Raw genomic sequence first — 21,617 nt, 5'->3', positions numbered from 1 at the left:
TTGAAATAGTAAAATCCATTTAAGACTATCAGGTTGCATACAAACTTGAAATGTCTATCTCCATGTTTAGTTATCAAACATATGTACCTATTGACTTATATATTATTAAACATAATATCAGGGAGATTTTATTAAGTCTTTTGTAATTTCATATAATGCATTTTAATCATGTTTAATTCCAGACCCCAACTTCCCTGAGATTCATGCCTTTTCCCAGACCCATTATTTTGTGCCCTCTTTCCATAAATTGTTTTTCCATAAAACAATTTTAACTATGCAGTTTTGTATTGGCCATACACTCTTGGGTGTGTGTCCATCCACTGGAGCATGGTCCACCAACTGGAGACCACATCCTTAAATTTTACTCTCAGGCAGATAGGAATTGCCAGTAGCTCCTCACATGTGGGTGAGATTTTCTATCCAACTCCACTTCTCATGCTGGGATTATGTGTAGAACTGTGAGCTTTTATAAGTGATGAACTTTATTGACTCTTAGTGATCTCAATAATAAACAAACTAGTACTATAAAGCAGTATCTATATGCTAGATACAGTATTCATGGTGGATATGTATTTGTTAGGGTTGCTTTCAACCTGTTTTCTGGATTAAACATCTCTCTCTCTCTCTCTCTCTCTCTCTCTCTCTCTCTCTCTCTCTCTCTCACACACACACACACACACACACACACACACACATTCCTCTTGGGTCAGGGGTTTGTCAGGTTGTATAATATAATATTCATGTTCTGTATTAGCTTAGGTTGTAAAAGTTGATTACATGGGAAGTTCAAGACAAATAAGGTTGGTTGTTACAATGATCTTTTCAAGACAGATTAAACAGGTTGACCATACAGTAGCCTATTGGTCCTAAATCTTAAGTGACCCAAACGTATATTTTGAACTTGCATGTGAAGTCCAGCAAAAGTTCTATTCTGTTAGCATATAGGAGATAATTTTATAATGTATCCTCACAAGGAAGAAAATAGGTGTGGAGGCATCAAGTACAACTCGGAATCTCGACCTTTTCTCCAGCTCTACCTGCACTCTTTTTCATGTAATGAAATAATGAGAACTGTGGTTCTCAAGAAGGCTCACACTGGTGCTCTGCAAGTGCAGATCTGCAATGACAGGTGCTTATCTTTTCCCCACATAGGGTTTGCTCTCTGTTATTAGTGATAAAGGCCAACATCCAAATGGATATTCTGAAAGTCAGCCAATGCAACCATCATGCCAGGCCCTAAAGGAGAAGCTTGACTTGGGAGAAGAACTAGACATGTGCAGTGTTGTGGCATACGTCTTAAGGATAGGAAAATAATAGTACCACAAGTCGTTTCCTTTACTATGAATCCTTAGATGCCTTTTGGGGGTCTGATAAAACACCATCATCAAGACAACTTTAAAGACAGTTTATTGTGGTTCACAGTTCCATGGGATAATAGCCCCTCAGAGCAAGGGCAAATAGAAGAGAAGACGATTAAGATGCTGGGGGATTTGAATCTTCAACTGTGGAAACATAGCAGAGCAAGGCACTGGAAGTGAGGCATGCCTATGAAATCTCCGAGCATGCCTTCAGTGCCATCCTTCCTTCAGTAAGGCTGAACCACCTCAGCTGGAGACCTAGTATATAGAGATGAAACATCTGAACATCTGAAGGATTGATCACAAAGCATCAATTTATATACTATTTTGAGCTTAAATGCTGTATATATTAGGTCTTATTTGTTACAATCTCAACCTACCCTCTTAACTCATCCTTGAAAAATCCAGGCATAATAATATCAAAATTATTAATAAAATACTCTTTAAAATACAAATGTGTCCTACAGTATGCTTGCTAAACCAAGAATTCTGTACTTGAGTTAAACACTATTTTTCTCATGTAGGCATAATTCAAAACTTTAAAATAATTATAGAAAGTCGACATGATAAACAATTTTGTTTATAATCACTCAAAATCTACTAGTCAGGATGCTAAGATTTCAGTTTACTTCATGATCATTCCTATGACCACCTTCCAACTGCTTTACTTTTAAAATTGACATACCTATACCTCCTGGGTCCCTTCCCCCCAGTTACTATCTTTGGAGTCTTTTGTTAGCATTTATCACACTGAACACACAGAAAATAATCATGTTACATAGGAAGTAGATTTTGGCCTCTAAAGCGCTTCTTATATGTCTAACTTCTGTCCTGTGCCATGTACCTAAACTGCATTTGGGAGTCTCAGTAAGCAAAAAAAGAAAAAATTGGAAAAGATGTGTGTTTGTAAAATGTAAAGTAAAAAGTGCAGATTTTCTGTGTACTTATAGAAGGGAAAATAGTAGACCAGAGGAAGAATTAGCCCATATTAGTGGATGGTAATTGCTCCAAAATATGTGACAATGTGGTGGTGATTACAAAGAGGTCTCTGAAATTAAGAACCTCTGTGACACACTGGCCACATTACATACAACAAAAGTTCAGGAAGGGCCATGTGACCCTATGTTATGTGTTAAAAGAACGTAGGTGCTGCTCTCTGTGAGAAGTCCTTAAGTGATTACATAGCAAAGCCTCATCTGACCATCATCATGTTTCTGGACAAAGACTTTGTAAGACCATGTTGAACACTAAAGAAGGAGTCTGACCCACAGCTGCCCTTGCTCTCAACAGCAAGTGTGCTTGCCATGGAGCAGTTTACTAAATATCTCACAAGCAATTCCTCTTGGTGTAATTTTCATGGGTCAAGTTCTTAGCTGATTTCCTGCCTTGTTGATGAGCTATTGAGTCTCTGACACACAAATCCACATTGGAGGCCTTTGCTCTGGTAGGATTTAATCTCAGTTATGGGTAAAAGTTACAGTGGAAACAGTAGCTATATTGGTTTCTGTCTCCAAACACTGAAAGACTCCATGGAGAAAAAAATAGAACAACCCCGGATTTCAAGAATGATATTGTATCCTCAGAGTTTGATAAGCAGAAAAGAAGATGAACCCTGAGGCTCATAGTCTACCTGGGCATCATTTAATGTTAACTCTACGGAGTGTGGACTGTGAATAAGAAGATGAACCCTGGGGCTCATAGTCTAGCTATGGATCATTTGTGTTGTCTCCATGGAGTGTAGCAAGTCAACTAAAAACTTTATGTCAGTTGGAATAGCAATAATTATAGTGGCTGGTGTGAAGGAGACTCAGGTGTTTACTGTAAATATATGGTGGGCTCAAACAATAAATCCGAGGAAGCCAATAGATACAGTTCACACTCTTTCTGTATATCTGAAAGGCTCTTTTTTACCCGAATAAGTGAAGATATGTGAAATAATTCTGAATCCTATGAGTTTAAGGATATAGAGTTCTGGATTACCAAAGAATCAGAATAAATGTTGATGAAGAGTTGGTCCTCCCCATCCAGCAGGATCAGAGTAGGTTGTACAGGAGGAGGTATAGTAACACCTGCGGCTAATACTGGAAGGGAGAGTAGCCATGGTAGAGCTGTGATGAGTACTGGTGTTTGATACTGTGTTATGGCAGGTGGCTTTATAGTAATAATAGTGGTATAAAGTTGATAGCACCTGGGATAGATGAGACACGGGATAGATGTAGGAAGAAGACTGTTAGGTCTACAGATGCTCCTGCATGGGCTAGGTTTCCAGCCAAAGAGCGAGATACTCTTCCTGCCCTGGCTTTTTATTTTTCATGATGACAGAAGCAGGAGAAATGAGGAGGTAGGATTCAGAAAGTTAAATTATTTATTCATGCAAATGCTATATCAGGTACTCCAATTATTAGATGCAGTAATCAGTTTCTGAAGCCTCCAATCATTATAGGTATTACGATGAAGAAAATTATGGCAAATGTGTGTGCAGTAACGATTACATTGTTTATTTCTAATAGGGCTCAGGTTGACCTACTTTGGCTCAAATTAAAATGCTTAGAACTGTTCCTACTATACCTGTGCAAGCCCCAATGGTTAAGTATAGGATTCTAGTGTCTTTATGGTTTGTTGATAGTAGTCATAGATTTAGCTCAATTACAGTGATTGATTTGCATTCAATAGATGTAGGATGGAATCTTACAGTTCTTGTCAGAGTTAAACTGTATGTTTTCTTAGGGTTTTGAAGACTCTTGGACTATTATATCCTAAATTTATATAATTAGCTGAAGTATCAGGGGCAAGGTTTGTGTTACAATAATTAGGGAAGGTAGGAGGTGGTGCTTTTGAGATTTGTTTGTTAGTGTATAATTTGGAGTTATTATTTGTTGGAAAAAGAGTAGGTGAAGTAGAATAAGCATGTGTAAAAGAATATGTTTAGTAGGAGCATCCTTCTGTTAGCCTTGCTTTCCCACCTGTGGGCTGACAGCAGTGGAGCAGTCAGTACACAAGATGACCGTGTGCACATGCCTAAAGACCGTGGGGATTCATAGCATCCTGGGCATTCACATCCATAGAGTATGACCTGGGGCTCTGCACCAGGCGCTTTTTCTTGTGTTTCCTCTTCTCTTCTGGAAAGGGATGAAGGAGATAGGTCCCTTGCGAGAGACATGTTCTCCTAGGGAGCTTGTCACCGCCAGAAAGGCAGTTTTTGGTTTTTTGATACAGGGTTTCTTTGTATAGTTCTGGCGGTCCTGGAACTCCCTCTGTAGACCAGCCTCGAACTCAGGGATCCACCTGTCTCTACCTCCCAAGTTCTGGGATTAAAGTGTGCACCACTGCATCCAAATGCCTGTTTGAATTATAATGTGTGGTTTTTTTTTTTTTTGTTTTTTTCGAGACAGGGTTTCTCTGTGTAGCCTTGGCTGTCCTGAACTCGCTTTGTAGACGAGGCTGGCCTCAAACTCAGAGCGATCCACCTGCCTCTGTCTCCCGAGTGCTGGGATTAAAGGCGTGCGCCACCACGCCTGGCTGTGAATTTTTTATTTATTAATAAGTAAAAGTTTTGCCCTGTATTCATTTCCAAAGATATCATTGTTAACGAAAGTTGGGATTTATTTTTTTAATGGTAGGGCTGAGAGTAGTTAAGAGCATGTTTTACACTGTGAAGGAATGGATTTGCCAGACCACAAGGGAAGAAGGAAACAGAAAACTGCAAAATCGAAGCTTTGAGCTGTATTGGCAGCTGTCACACGTATTCTACTTGTAAGCATTCACTTGCCTCAAACTAGTGACAATTTAGCCAAATGCAGTGGCCCACGCCTGTAATCCAGCACTCAGGGAGGCAGAGGCAGGAGGATCTCTGTGAGTTTGAGGCTAGCCTGGTCTACAAACCAAGTCCAGAACAGCCAAGGCTACACAGAGAAACCCTGTCTCAAAAAACCCAAAGCAAAACAACAGCAACAGAACTAGTGGCAACCTGAGATAATAACTGCAGAGGACATGAGCCAGGTCCCTTTTAGTCAGGGGAGATGCGCTCCGAGCTCCAAGCTCCCATAGCAGTCCTTGAAGCTGCAGATTGTTCAAAGCCTTAGTTACACTGTTTTTCATATACATTCATGTCGTTGATATGCAGTTAAGCACAGAAAGACATTGACAACAACTAGTAACTAATAAAACCTAAGGAAATTATAATAGAAAGGTATGAATCAATGTATGAGCTCAAGAACGTTTATTTCTCTCATAACTTGATTTTTCTCCTAACATTTCAGACCATGTTGACCACAGGTACGTGAAAGCATGGGGAATGAGCTACGGATGACAGGGAGAGCTACATACCTATTTGTTTTTAAGTCCAAATGCTGGGTCTCTGAAAGCATATAAACTCTATGGTGATGAGCCTTTTAAAAAACAAAAAAGCTCTTTCTAATGTACAGTCCACTGATTCTGTCCGTCAGGTGGAAAAGGCCTTGAACTATGCCGAGGCAGCTTTGTCCTTCGTTGCGTGTGGAAACGCAATGGAACAAGGTCCAGTGATCTAACTCTCTATACTTCATGTACTCAGACAGTGGAGCTCATCAGGGAAGCTCTGCTTCCAGCAGGAGGGTGTGTGTGGGGGAGAAGAAAGTAATATACTTGAGTACACGCAGGGAATACTAAGTAAGGAACGGCACCCACACTATCAGCCACTGGGAACTATCCTCCAAAATAGGAATGTTGAGTTAGAAATGACAGGATTTTTTCTGAAGCCTCACTGTGAGGAACACAAACTTCTTCTCTTCTACCTCAGCTACCCTACGCCTGACTCTCCTACACTGGCAGATGTTTGAAAAGGGACCACACTGTAAAGTATTTGAAAGAATGTTTCGACTATTTCAAGGTCCTGTTTAGCAAGTTAGAGCACCATGGCTCCTTGTGCTAGGCTCTCTCCCTGACAGAGGCTCCTCTGAGAGGCCTCATCCACCCATTGCCTTGAGGCCAAACCTGCCATCTCTGTTGTCCAGAATCACCCCATTTATGACACACTTGAGGCTTGCAAAGCTTGGAGAACAGGCCTTGAGAGCCTAGCTTATTGGTCCCCCTGCCTTTGTGTCCTTTTCTTTCTTTCTTTCTTTCTTTCTTTCTTTCTTTCTTTCTTTCTTTATTATTTTGAGATAAGGCTTCTCTGTGTGCCTTTGGCTGTCCTGGACTCACTTTATAGAATAAGCTTTTCTCAAACTCACAGGAATCTGTCTGCCCCTCTCTGCCTTACTGAGTGCCCGAGTGCTGGGCTTATAGGGTGTGCACCACAGAGGCTTTTATTTTTACCACCTCTAAACAAAGAAAATCCAATTATTCTTCCCCAGTATCCCAGGAATCAGTTGGTGGTTTTGGTTTTGGTTATTCAAGACAGGGTTTCTCTGATAGCCCTGGGTGTCCTGGAACTCTCTTTGTAGATCAGTTTAGCCTTGAACTCACAGAGATCTGCCTGGGTCTGCCTCCTGAGTGCTGGGATTAAAGGCGGGTGCCACCACACCCGACTCCTGCAGCTTAACTGTGGGATGAGTTGAACCTCTTATTATTTATTAATTTCAGTAGTATGTAAACTCCCCAATTGCTTTTGGTTTTTGTACATTAATGAGTAATGAATAATGAAAACAAGTCAGTTATTTTTTGTGCCATAGTCTCACTAGGTTGCATGTTCCTACATGTCTTGCCCTCCTCTAATACCCCACCCTACCCATCATCTACAAACACATTATAATCCAATAGAGTCCACACGCTTCCCTTGTCTTGTCCCCACAGAGTATGAAAATGGCATCAAGATTTGGAAGAAGCTGGGTATGGTGGTGCACGCCATCTCAGCAAGGCAGAGGCAGACAGATCTCTGTGAATTCAAGACCATCCTGGTCTTCAAAGTGAGTCCAGGACAGCCAACGCTACACAGAGATACCCTGTCTCAACCTGTTCCCCCACCCCACCCTCAAATTCGGTAAAAGCTCTGCAGCCACAAAAGCAGCAGTGGTTGTTCTGGCGCAGAATGAAAGTCTACACCTGTGGCACCAAGCCCTCTAGGTACCTGCATTATCTTTTCCTGCTGCTGTGACACTGAGGCCCTAGAGGCACCCAGCTGTTGGCAGTCAATACAGTTCATTCTTCCTTCCTTCCTTTGTTTTTTGTTTTTTGTTTTTTTTGGGGTTTTGTTGTTGTTGTTGTTGTTGTTGTTGTTGTTGTTGTTGTTTGAGACAGGGTTTCTCTGTGTAGTGTTGGCTGTCCTGAACTCATTTTGTAGACCAAGCTGGCCTCAAATCACAGCGATCTGCTAATTTTTTTCTTTCTACAATAGCTTTCCTACAACTTTTTTTTTTTGGTCGAATGAAGCCATTGTCTAGAGTGTGCTATCCCTAGATTTGGCTGCTTCTTAGCAGACTGGGAGCCACTAGCTGTTCTGTTTGCCTGGTTCTTGCTTTTCTCATACAGTGTGCATGTGTATTGAGTGTATTTTGTTTTGGAGAATATTTTTCAAGCTTTTTAACAAGCTGCATACAGTACATTCTTAGGCTGCAAAAATTGGTTGACATCTCTGTCTTAGGTTGGATATGGTCCTGATTGTGCATAATCCCGTCATTGGCTCTGGAGCCCCTGGTGCCCTCTATAACCGTCATTGGGTCCAAAGGTTGCTTTTTGGCCCTTGGCCCTGTCCTAGGTGGGGTCACCTGAGGTACGGCCTGCTATTCATCTGAATAGCCTTGGTCCTCAAGCTCCAGCCTGTGATAATGGGCCTGTATGGGCTTGGCCTGGATGACATCCACTTGCTGTTTTATGAATTTGGTCAGTTATTTAAAAGCCCAGGCCCAAAAGATAAAAGAAGTAACAAACCTATCATGAGTCCTAACAATGAGGGCAAAAGAGTGGTTAGCCAAGGAGTAGTGGAGAACCAGCTTTGGAACCAGTTTTGATCTTGTTCCCTCTGTCTTTTTCTATGCTCCAGGCCTTTTCTATCCTTAGCTGTCGGCGCCGCACTGTCCAGCAGAAATAAGACACCAACAACCAGACTTCTTCTCGAGATCTTTACTCAGGATTAAGCTCAGTGGGAATGGCCCCGAAGAAGGGAAGGGCCAAGCTTAAGTACAACTCAAGGGCCAATCAGCTCATGCCAGGTGCCACCTCCTCATAGGTCCGCATCAGAGCAGGACTGCTCGTCATCAGATCACCAGTTACCCTTGCACAGCCTTTTGCCATATGAGGACTTGTTTATCTTAGAGAGCGCTCACCGTCGGGATGGTGGAAGGCGGAAGCCTACGCCATGTTAAGGTGCAGCACCTCGCAGCTCTCCACACTTAGCCATGGAGTCCTTGACCACACCCGAGTGGTCCATGCAAAAGCAACACTCTTCTTTAAGAGCTGCACAAAGGCCTCCTTGATGGAGGAGAAGCAAGTCTAAACCTCTTCTATTTTGAAGGACAATCTCAGCAAGTGAAGTAAGGGAATTTTCAAGGTGGGAAATGGCAGATTCCAGCAAGGTCTTCATCGATTGACAGGTAGTAATGCTTATTGGAAAGAACAAGAGAGGTTATACCCACCCCGGTTCCCACAGCCTCAAGGCCCAGCAATATCGCAAGGGTGACGGCTGTTATAGGCTCTCTTTTTGTTCTTAAGAGGCCGTGGTCATTTTTTGGATCCCAGGCTAGGGAAAATTGTTCTTCAGAGTAATAAGTTAGCCTGGGAATTAATTGGACCAGGACACAGTACATACTTTGATTTTTCTTAGTCAGATCTCTAGACATGCAAGGTGTCAGTCTGTCACTACAGGCCCACAATATAAGAACCTGTTTTACAAGTCTTTCTGGCAGCCATCTTGCCAATCCAGCTTTTATATCAAACATGCACATTGACCCTCGACCCCATATTAGCATTGGGTCAGGGCCAGACTATTTGTAGGTCAACAGATCTTTCCATAATACTGAGGCGTAATTGTCTTTTGATGAAGGATGTCGAAGACGATCTGCAGCTGATTTTTCCTTCACATCGAGATTTAAGAAGTTTAGAATAAACAAAACACGAGCAAGAGTACTCCTGGGAGACCCTTTAAAAGGGTATGAGTCTCCCCTTTTTATCTTATTGATAGTGTTTTTGAGTGTCTGGTATGCTCTCTCCACAATATCTTGACCTTGAGGGTTATAGGGAATATCAGTGATATGTTTTATTTGTAAAGCAGAACAGAAAATTTGAAATTTTTTTTTACCAATATAGCCAATCCCATTATCTGTTTTAATTGTCCTGGGTTTTCCCATAGTAGCCAGGCAGGTGAGGACATGTGCAATGATGTGCTTACCAGCCTCACCAGTTTGCAGAGTGTCAAAAATAAACCCAATAAATGTATCAACAGTAACATGTAAATATCTGAGGTTTCCAAGTTATGGGATGTGGGTAACATCCATTTGCCAGATTTCATTAAGGAAAAGGCTTCTAGGGTTAACACCTAAATGAGGAGTGGGCAAATAGGTAACACAGGCAGGGCATTTTTTTTAACTATTTGATGAGTCTGTTCTCTAGTTATTTTGAACATAACCCTCAAAGTGTGAGCATTGAGATGATGTAAGGAATGTGCCTGTTGGGCCCCTTGTAAGGCTGAGTCAACAACAGGACAGACAGTACGGGTTACAAGGTCTGCAAGTGCGTTTCCTTCTGAAAGAGGACCCAGGAGTCCAGTGTGGGCCCAGAGGTGGCCTATAAAAAAGGGGTGAGATCTAGACCTAATGGCAGCTTGGATTTGTAGCAAGAGTGTTATAGCCTTAGTAGAGGGTTTAATGAAGGCCACAGTCTCCAATAAGGGAGCAGAATAAGCAATATAAGCACTGTCTGTATATAAATTAAAAGGAATGTCAGGAAAGGTCTTAAAGACAAAAAACATAACATACAATTCTACAAGCTGAGCTGACATATAGGGAGCAGTCAAAACAGTGGTCTGGCCTTTAGCCATAAAGGCAGCCTTTCCAGTGGAGGAACCATCTGTAAAAATGGTCAGAGCCTCTGGTAGAGGTTCTAGGGAGGTATTCCTGGGAAAAAACAAATGTATGGTATTTAATAAACTGAAGGGACTTATTAGCCGTGTAGTGGTTGAATATCTGAACAATAAATAAAGAGCAGGCAATTGGCCAGTCTTCTGTGGTTTGAAAAAGCCAATTAATATGAGCTTTGGAGTATGGCTGTATAACATCTGGTTCCTTGCCAAAATAACCTCTCCCATGTTCTCTACCCTGAATAATTAGTTCTGCTACTGGAATGTAATAAGGGCTGACAACCGTTTTGGGGGAGGAAGGAAGATGAACCCATAGGAGTGGGCTGGATTGCCAAAACACCCCAGTGCGTGTATGAGGTGTAGCACAATGACAAAAAGAAGAGTTTCTTATAATCTATAAAAGTTACAAATTGTTGGCTTATGGCTGTTTCTACTTTTATTAATGTAGCCTGTGCCTCAGGAGTCAGAGACCTGGCAGAATTGGGATCAGAGTCTCCTCTTAGAATGTCAAACAATGGTTTGAGCTCTCCAGCAGGAAGCTTCAAGTATGGTCTTATCCAGGTGATATCCTAATAATTTTTGAAAATCATTTAATGAAGTTAAATGATCAGTCCTTAATTGAGCCATTTGAGTGTTAACTTGGGCACCTCTTAATGTAAAGCCTAAATAGGTATAGGGATCCAGCCCCAACCCCATGTCATCTGTTTTTAATGATTTTTATTAAGTTACGGTTTATCCATAATCTTAAATACTTGTTAATGTTTTTTATCTGGACCCCTCTTTTATATAATTCAGAGCTTTTTGCCCAGAGTTTGGCAATGATTTCCAGTATTTGTCCTAATCCTCCACTGGGTGGAGTCTCTCAAAGAGCATCTATGTTGAGCTAATATCTACTTATAAGTAAATATATAACACCATTGAGATGTAACAAGAATAAATTAATAAAAAAATTTTTAAAAATATATAACATTGTTTGCTAGAACACATTTTTTGTACTCTCAAATGTACCCATTTTTTTTTACTGGAATGGCTTTGTTCTGAATGTAGGAAAACAGTAACAGCTGAGCAATTTTATCCCCTGCATTAATTTGCCTCTTCTGTTTTACACACCATAATTTTGATGTACACTAAGACCTTGAGAAGTTACATAAAAGTTAATAGTAAAATGATAATCATTAAATTAGAGTTTTTTTACTTTAGCATCAAGATCTATAGGGGTTGGAAACATTTTTGGTTTCCATATGACATATCATTATAGAATACAACAGTTTTTAAAGAAAATTTATCAGTGATACTAATATATTAAATTTATAATTTATAGAAAAATTTAAAGTTATTAATACTTTATATTGACTGAATGTAATTAATACAAATGAGTCCTATTACATTTGTTTAAGAATGAAGTCATAGAGTATAACCATAACTTTTAGAACTAAAACCAGATTTTTACAGTGCTTTGAATTAGGATTGAATCACATAATATCTGTGTTACAAATGTACATGCACTCATATATTTTAAACAAGAGTTTGAACTTAAATTTTAAACATTATATTTAATAAGCAAATCATTAATCTTTAGATAAAAGTTTACAGATATATGCTGGAGATGCAGTTTTAATACCTTTAAAGTCAATAAGAAACAAACATGTAGTAAAACTGACAAAATGTTTTTTTAATTTTATAACATAATTTAAAAGGATTTTACACCCAAATGTTTAATGTTTAAAGGCAGAACCTGTGAAAGATAATAGAGAAACTAGGAGTATCTGAGTTGGCATCCTGCCCAGGATGTTTTTACACAAGCCCCTGTTGAAAATGTACAGCTTCTATAGTGAATGTTGTTCAGAGCCTATCACCAAGGAGTCCAAGGAATGACAAAGACTGAAGAAGACCTTACCAGTGGCTTTATCTGATCATTGCTTACCTTCAAGTTCCTGGAAAGACCCATCATAGTAGCTCTCATTTTTTAGCCACCTAATTTTTGTGTTTGGGTAGTGACCTTGTACTTACCATGTTTGAGGGATTTGGGCTGGTTGGAGTTTAGAGCACATCATTAGGAGTTCAGGCAGCCCTAGGATTTCTGCCAGTTTGATCCAGGCAGCCTGGCTCCAAGGACAGATCTAGTCTATCAGTTTTTGTTGTTTCTTTTCTTGAGAATCATTGAAATGAGTTAGAGCTAATGGCCAGCAGATAAAATTTTGTTCTTTTTTCTCCAACAGATTATAATATATAAAACAACATTTAAACACCAGAGAAAGACAAGAGTAAAAATTGACGTTTGTCTTTTTTTACTATGAGGGACAAGTTATGTGCCCTAGTCAGTCTGTCCAGTGGTCTAAGACAACAGTCAAGGCGATTGATTCTTTTTGTCTCATAGTGAGAAAGTCCACACAAATAGACACAAATAAACAAAAACAGAAATTGGCACCAAAAGCCACAAAGTTTGGACTACACCAAAACCAGAATGAAGTGAGCGGTCAGACCCGATGATCAGGCGGGCCAAGAGTGCTCCCCAGATGGAGGGGGATTGACTCCCCCTCCTGGAGGTCAGGAACGTCTTCCAGTATCCTTATCAGGGGGGTACAATATCTCCTGGCACAGGCAAAGAGCAACCTTGACACTGTGACTAGTTGAAATGTTTGAGGAGCTCCAAAGTGAAACTAATGAACATGGAGGGACAGAGAGACAAAGAAGACAGACAAAGAAGAGTAGCAGCTGCCTTACCTAATTCCTTGACTAGAGTCCGGGTCTTAGAGGGGACTCTTCAGGCAGAGGAGATTTACATACTTTAGCCTTAATTGTGGTCCTGAAGAGAGAACTGGGTAGGCCAGCTTTTACATTTTCCCAGACTTTTTCTAAGTTCTTCTTTAAGAAAATTTTTACCTTCATCTAATACTGATTCATCCTGTTGTGGTCTTCAATGAGTACCTGTGGAGGGGGCAGACAAATGGGGGGACAGGAGATACAAGGAAATGAGGGCAGGTCTGGATTCTGGACAAACCTCATTTTTTGAAAAATTTCACAGTTTATATAGGCACAGAGGCATGGGTATTTGTGTAAGCAAGGGTTGTTATGGATACCTAACTCTGGAATGCTCCAGCAGGTGTCTACCTTTACAGCTGCTATAATTGCAGAGAGAGAAATTCCAGGAAAGTTGTGAAGGATCTGGTTAGTCAGGAAAAGGTTCCCGGAACTGCTGCTCGCAGGCAGCTGGTCTTTAATCTGATCTTATCAGTAGTCTTACCGGAAAAGGAGTAACTCGGGGGTCTAGAATGACCAGCCCCCACAATAAACCACAACAGGTGTCTAACTGCGGAACATCGACAAGGTCAGCTGGTTTCTGGTAAATGGCAGACTGCTAGAGAAATAGGAACCTAAGCTCTGATAAGATGGAAGAATATTGGCCATATAGCCCGTCCCCTACATAATACATTTTAATAGCCTCATGAAAGTATCTAACACACAAGATTTCATTAATCAAACTTAGTCATTCAAAGCAACACCCACTCTTTTCCATCTTTTTTCATTTATGGTTCCTTCCTGCGGGAACCAGGGACAAATGTCCTTGAGAAAGAGGAAAAAATGAACTAAATCTTTTTTCTTAACCCTAGTTCTTTGTGCCTTGAGAGAATCTTTAAGTACACCTATGAACTTCTCATGTACACTAATTCCCTGTCCCATAATATCACCATCTGTATACCTCGGACCTTCTTTCACGGAGTGGGCGCTTCTCCGTGGTGATCTCTCTGCATGTCTTCACTTACAGAGTGGGCGTTTCTCCATGGCGACCTCTTTGCGGATCTTCACTCACAGAGTAGACTATCTCTGTGGCGACCTCAATGTATGATGCGACTGCAGTCTTCAGACGGTGCTTCTTGCATGATCCCATGTGCCTCAGGCATCACGTCTGGGCACCAATTCTGCCCTGGCCCTGCCCCGGGGTCTTCAAATGGAACCTGGGAGGGGGTGCCGAAGTGAAAGTAAAGGACAGGAGACATGAGGGCAAGTCTGAACACTGATCAAGGCCTGTTTATTGAAAATTCTTACAGGGTTTATATAGGCAATATCTAGGGCAAGGAAAGGCAGGGCTGCTGTGGGAACCTAATGGCAGATATCCAGCCATCCGTCCTTGGTAAGAAGAACTCCAAGATTAGGGATTGAGCTCTGAGGGAACGCAGATACGGAAGCAAGATAAGCAAGCAGCCTCCCAGGATCTTGAGGAGCCCGCTACGTGTCATGCAGCAGTTCCCAGGGTCCGGATGGAGTGGCCTGGGCTGACCTCATCCTGCTATGTACCAGGCAGAGGTATAGAAAATGGAATCTACAGACAAAGTGGAATTGGGCAATGTTTTAAGCCAAGAGCCGCTAAAGGCAGCTCCCCACAACTATGCAAGCTCTCTAACACTGAGCTGTATCTCCAGCCCTCACTAATGTTTCAATGTAGCTCCCATGGGATAACATTGCTAAGTTTAATATTTTTTCAAGAGAATTGTAGTTCAATTGACCCCACTTGCACGTGCCTGTGCGCATACACACACACACACACACACACACACACACACACACACACACACACACACACACACACACTTTCCCCTCTCTCTATTTCGTATCCCAAAGACTGATGATGAGGAAACCAGGAAGTTTCCTATTAATGACTACGCAGAAGGATGCTTGCCCAAGTAGCATCCCTGAAATGCTGCTCTAATGGACAATCTTCAATGGCATAAGTCAATTCCCTGACTACTTGTGTTAGAGTTTTCCAACTTAAAACAACATATTGGAATAATGTTTGCAGTACTTGCTTAAGGAAGTAAGAGAAGTCTGGATGAAAGAGCAGAAATATTAGAGCGGTGGTCATCACATGACCAAGTGCCTCTGTAGGTGACGGTCCATCAACCTTATTGTCATTCTTATCTCTCTCCCTCTTCCTTTTCCTTCCCAAGCTATAGACGCAGAAATAACAGAAGTGAAATGACTTCTTGACCTGATGCAGTCTGTGTCCTCACGGTCAGATATCTTTCCCCACTGACCATCTGACACAATCCACATAGTCTGGAGATAAAACAGATAAGGTTGGACAGTTGAGTTCAGTCCTCATAAACTGAGCAGAGAGCTACAGAATAGGGTAGATGGTTGCGTTCAGTCCTCATAAACTGAGCAGAGAGCTACAGCAAAGGAGCCCACCTGGTCCCCAGAGGTGCCTAGGACAGGGCACTTGTCCTTAGTAGTTCCAGAGACCACTGAGAGGATGCTTTTTCAGAGGTGAGCTAAGAAATGCTCAGCAACTTTCCAAACAAGACATGCCTTTATGTTGGATAACTTGTTGGCAATTCCTTTAGAGTCTTTTCATATGAAAATTGTGTTTTAAAATGCATTACACTTTCAATCAAGCCTAGAACAACTGGAGTCTTTAAAGACATCTTTAATAGGTGGGGGGTGATCACATAAACTGTGTCTCAACTATTTGGATCCAGAATTTGTTTCCTCTGTTTCCTGTTCCCAGAAACAGCACAGAGATGGTCCAATCTGAGAACCCTGTTCTCCTTTTCCACATCACTGTGTGCATCTTCAGACAGGTTAATTTGTTTGCTTGGCATGGCATGATGTGCATTGTAAAACTCTATTCTCAAACTAACTACATCTGACCAATGTTTTGGTTTTTATTACTTAATTGACACTTTTAACATCAAGGGGTAAATCTGGGGTCAGCTACAGAGGGACCTACAGTCACAGATCTTGGTGGCAATGTTCATCAAGGTGTTAAACCTGTTGTTTGGAAAGCTCAATCTCTTACAGCCAATTTCTGAGTCATTTTCCAGTAGACAGAGTGATGTCGACACTGATTATTCATCCCTTAGAGTTCCAGGGCTTCCAATCCAATTCCAAAACGTCCCCATTTGAGAACTGGGTTTTGTTCTTATTTTTGAAGTGTAAATTCCCTAAGTTAGATTTACTATCTCGTCCCTTTAGTAGAGCACTTCCAAGAGACAGTGAGATTTAAGGAAACAAAGCTGCAAAGCAGGAAGTCACTGATGCTGGAGACGCAGAAGGGCAGTAACTGGTCCCTGAGCACTTTCCTGCAGCTACACAAAGCGCTTGCAGAAAGCTGCCCTTCCCGCCTCAGTGGCTCAACATGTCAACTCCCCTGCTTAACAAGCATGCAGGTCACTAGATTGGGATGCACACATTCAGGTCCACTGCTGTCAGTCAGCAGGGTTCAAGCATTACCATATACCAGAAATACAGGGATAGCCCTATAATCCCAGCACTTGCAAAGCTGAAGTAAGGGAATTGTGAGTTCAAGACCAGCTTGGGCTCCATAGTGAGTTTAATGTCACCTCAGATACACAGCAAAAGCATTATCATAAGAAGAGGCGAAGGAAATACACTGTTCAGCCATCAGGTGCATGATGATGAATATAGGACTTTCTGATGGGATTGAGAGTTGACAGCAGGGTAGCCACCACCCCACACTCAAGCCCATAAGAGAACAGCAAGGACATCCAGGGAAGGCAGTTGCTATGGAACTCCGCATGTGTGCTGTCAGGATTAGGAATCCTTTCTGGTTGTAAGCAGTGCTCACCAGAACAGTAAGCTCAGCTCTGGCTTTAGAAATCAGTGGTATCCAGAAAGAAAGGGAAAAAACCAATTTTAGGTTCCTGATCTGACATCTGCCATGAAAACTACCTTAACTACTCAATGCTACAGTTCAGGAATAGTGATGGAACCCAAATCCACAGGCCAGTGTCATACATATCCTGTGCTCTTTGGCTTTTCCCCTGGAGGTGGGGAGACTGAGCTCTCTTTATGTATATCTTACATCTCTAGTGTCTGTCATGGATTGGGTGCAGTGGCTCTGGGAGGCCCATCATCCAGAAAGCTCTGCCATAGGGGACTTGGAAAAGGTAAACTTCTCACAGGGAAGGGGATAGTTTTGTTTAGTGGGCTAGTGGCTGTTCAACATAATCACTTAATTGCAGGTGAAACCTTAGTTGGAGGCAGGAAAGAGAGGAATGCCAACACGCATGAGAACTCACTGCTTTTTATGACAGCCAATGAGACACCAAACATTCTGCTCTGCAGCATCTGGGTGACCCATGCAGATCCAACTTGTACTTCCCATGACTAGGGTCGAAGCCCCAAACACAGGGAGTTTTAGTTCTTCTCAAACATTAATTAGACTCAGGGCCAATGTATCTCCCATGTGTCTCTAAACCAATGCTTTGAGCTTCACCAAAATTGTCAGGAGCCAGTCATGCAGGAGTGGACTTGAGGCAAGCAAGTGAGCTAACTGGAGGTGGCTTGCTGCTGCAGTATCTGTGATGTGTGACCTAGTAAGTGAAGACCCTAGGTAACTCATCTCAAGATCGTTTCTTCTGCTGATTGCCTTTCCAGGCTTGTATTTCCTGTACCATTCATAGAAATATAAATATATGTGTGTATGTACAATATACATAATGCCTGTGCTCTGATGCAAGTGCTTTTCTCTGCCAGGAAGATTCTTGCAGAGACATAATGAGGATGACGTCATTATTCTTGACAATGAGTCCTAAGTTGATCCAAGTGGCTTTTTCAGCCCCTCATACAGAATAACTAAATCTGCCAGGAATTTTGTGTTTTTCACTTGTCACTGACACATATACTTCACTAGAATAGAGACAGCCCTGAGAGAGGTTTATCACTCAGGTATGCTTTCACTCTAGAGCTATAGATAAAGTCCTCGCTCTCTGTGTGCACAGAAAATAGACAATTAACTAATCTTGGAATGAAAGACAAATAAAATTATTGTCCTGATGTCGATAGAAACTAAGAGATAGCTCCAAAATGTGTAGCCAGATCAATCCTAATTGAAAAGACATATATCTTGTTGTAACTTCTTGGACCCTGTTAACCTTTAGACCTTGTCCACCTTTGTCATTCTGAACTTATTATGAACTTATGTAATGGATACATAGATAAGAAATGTTTAATTTTAATGAAAAACATGTAACCTATTATCCTATTGCACTCATCTGGTTTGTATATGTGTGTGTGTGTGAATAATTGCCTTTTTTGTCTATGAGGTAGTTCCTTTTCTGATGTAGAGAGCTTTTTCTCAGAAATATAAAACTAGTACCACTGGAATTTGCTTCATCATGAGTTGTAAATATGTAAATATGTTTATAGATATGTGAATGTATCTGTCTGATTTTTGTACATGTGTTACATACGTGTATGTTAATTGTCTGTCTGTATGTAAGGAGCTCCTTTTGTATCATCCATTGAGTATATGTATTAATATGTACAGATCTATATGTCTGATCTTTTGTCTATGTGTACATACAGAGTTGAAGTTTTTAACTTCATTTACCTTTCCTCTTGGATGCGAACATGCGTGCATGTGTGCGTGTGTGTCTGTATGTGTGCTCTGTTTTCTATCTCTTATTTTTTAATTCCCTGTAGATTCACAAATAAGTTAACAGACCTAGGGCCTTACCATCAGCCTTCTAAGGCAAGCAGGTCGAAGTTTACTGTAGCCAGCAAGCTCTCTACAGTGGTCTGCTTCTGCACAGGAGCTGACCTCAGATCTAAGAGCCTTTTTATGACCCGCTGCAGTTTGGGGATAGAAGCTGCTTTTACAGCTGTAGCTACAAGAAAAAAATGTGGTCAGTTTAAGTTTTCCTCCTTAGCAGTAGCACATCCATTCCCAAATGGCTAGAGAAGGAAGCCCCGTCTCTCTCCCCTCTCCTTTGTCCTTACTGGGTACTTTTGCATCCTCAAAATTTAAAAGCTTTTGAATTTTGGTACAGAACTCGAGAAAAAGACACCAGTCACAAGCCTGACTGGCCCTAATTAGCAATCTACATTCACCTGCCTCAGTTTCTCCAACTCCCGACAAAGACACAAAGTAATCATGAAATGCTCAAGAAAGACCTCCTTTCCTCTTTCTAGGAATCCCCTCCCCTGTGTACAAATCACTTTTTCCTCTTTCTTCTTTCTAGGAATCCTTCCATTATGTACAAAATCTGGGTGCTGTAAGGCTAATCTAGACTCGAGTGCTTTCTCTTGCTTATTTGCATTTCTAGCCCAAGATTTAGATGGTCAGTAAATGAGTCCAAGGAAAGATGGAGGACAAAGGAAGGTGCAGGAGATGAAAGCAGCTGTGACTTCTCTAATGTTGCAAGAGTAGGGGATATGGGGCTGGAGTGATGGCTCAGAGGTTAAGAGCACATCTGTTCTTCCAAAGGTCCTGAGTTCAATTCCCAACAACCACATGGTGGCTTACAACTATCTACAGTGAGATCTGGTGCCTTCTTGTGGTGAGCAGGCACATGTGTGGGCAAATATTGTAAAATAATAAATAAATATAAAATAAAAAGAGTAGGAGATATAGTAGATGTCGCTCTCTATATTCCATTTTTGCTTCTAGAAGTCCACTATACACCTTACAAATAGATGACAGTCCACCTTAACTATGTAGGATCTCATTAGTGACTGGCCATCACCATCAGTGCTCCCCCTCCCCTACACCCTCTCCTCACAGCAGATTTGTGCTTGGCTCTCAGCCTGGCCCCTTTCCTCACTGCCCTATGAGCTGTATTGGCAGTTCACTGTCTCCACCAGGTAAAGTGGATGTTACTACAGCAGAGTGCTCTTTCCTTTGCCTGCTCACCATCCTTGTGGGAGTAGGGAGCTGTCAAGCATGTTCCTGGGAGAGCTGAATTTAATAGAAAAGAGACGTTTAATCCCTGCCTTCCCTGAGCTAGAGTCACCTTCCTGTGGGATGTGATGTAATAGAAAAATACAAGTATGGAACTCAAGAGACAATGTTTGCCTAACATGTGTAAGACCCTAGAAGTGATGCTCAATATCACAAAAAAATACATAGAAAAAAAGTATTCAGAAAACCAACAATGCATTAGATGTAATCATCCCTCCATTCCATATCCATGACTCAGCTAACTATGGCTCAGTGGTCAAAGTGCTTGTTGTACAGACATGAGGACCCGAGTTCAGATTCCAGCAGTGTGGCCCTTTGTGATGGTCACCCAAGCACTATGAGATTCCAGCAATGTAGCCCTGTGTGATGGTCACCCAAGCACTATGCAATTCCAACAGTGTGGCCCTGTATGATGGTCACCCAAGCACTATGAGATTTCAGCAGTGTGGCCTTGTGTGCTGGTCACCCCAGCACTATGAGAGTCCAGCAATGTGGCCTTGTATGCCGGTCAACCCAGCACTATGAGATTCCAGCAGTGTGGCCCTGTGTGCTGGTCAACCCAGCACTGTGGGATTCCAGCAGTGTGGCCCTGTGTGCATGTAACCTCAGCACTAGGGTGAGTTGCAGCACCTGCGCTGCAAAAACCCCGACGTATTGAGCGAGGGACTGCGGGATGAAGAATCACTCCAGACAACAGGTCATCCGTTCTAAGAGAATGCCATTTAATGAAGAAGGGCAAATGCTTTTTACACAGTACAGAGGCAGGTGGAAAAATACAAGACGATGTAGGTGGGAAGTCCCCAGGACAAGAGGAACCATGTAACCAAGGTAACCAGGGTGAAAAACAGGAACTTGTGGTCATCTTAGTGAGGCACAATTTTCACAACAGGAAGGTGCCAGGATAGAGTAACAACTGCATATGGGCCAAAGCATGGTCCCAGGGGGCCCGAGCCTAACAGTTCCCAACAGGTCCCTCCTTTATATAAATTAAATGAGTTTCTGTCTTAGGTTGCCAGGACATTAGCCCTCTGCCTTACCAGTCCTTGGCACGGCTGTCTCAAAACACAATCACTCTGTCTTAGGTTGGCAGGGGCCTCCATGGTCTTAGCAGTCACTGGATACTCATTTATCAAGGCTAAACCAATTTTGGGGCAGTGGAATTATCCAATGACAGGGATGCAAGGACCTGTTAGGTGTAGAACTGTTGAAGGGCCTGTTCTTTTTTCATGTAGAAGCATTGGTCACCTTAGCTAGGATAACGCAAGCATGATGATACATAGGATAACAAATAAGCACATGAACATCCCACAAAATATCAATTTGTTCTTGCAACAAGGCTGTCTGCTGATTAAGATTCTGAACAGTCAACTGAATCATGAAGTTCATTGAATTTTGAGTAGAGAGGGCACTAACCACCTCCTCAAAAAGTTTGTCCAACGTCTAAATTCTGAGAGATGGCAATTCTAGCAGCTGTTCCAGTGGTGGTAGCTAACGCAATGGCTCCGATAATGGTGACAGTGATGTCCAAGTCTCTCTTCTCTTGAAAGAGGATCAAGCCACTCTCTCC

The sequence above is a fragment of the Acomys minous genome, assembly GCF_964271855.1.
Source record: "Acomys minous genome assembly, chromosome: 11".
NCBI classification, from domain to species: domain Eukaryota; kingdom Metazoa; phylum Chordata; class Mammalia; order Rodentia; family Muridae; genus Acomys; species Acomys minous.
This window is presented reverse-complemented; position numbering follows the sequence as displayed.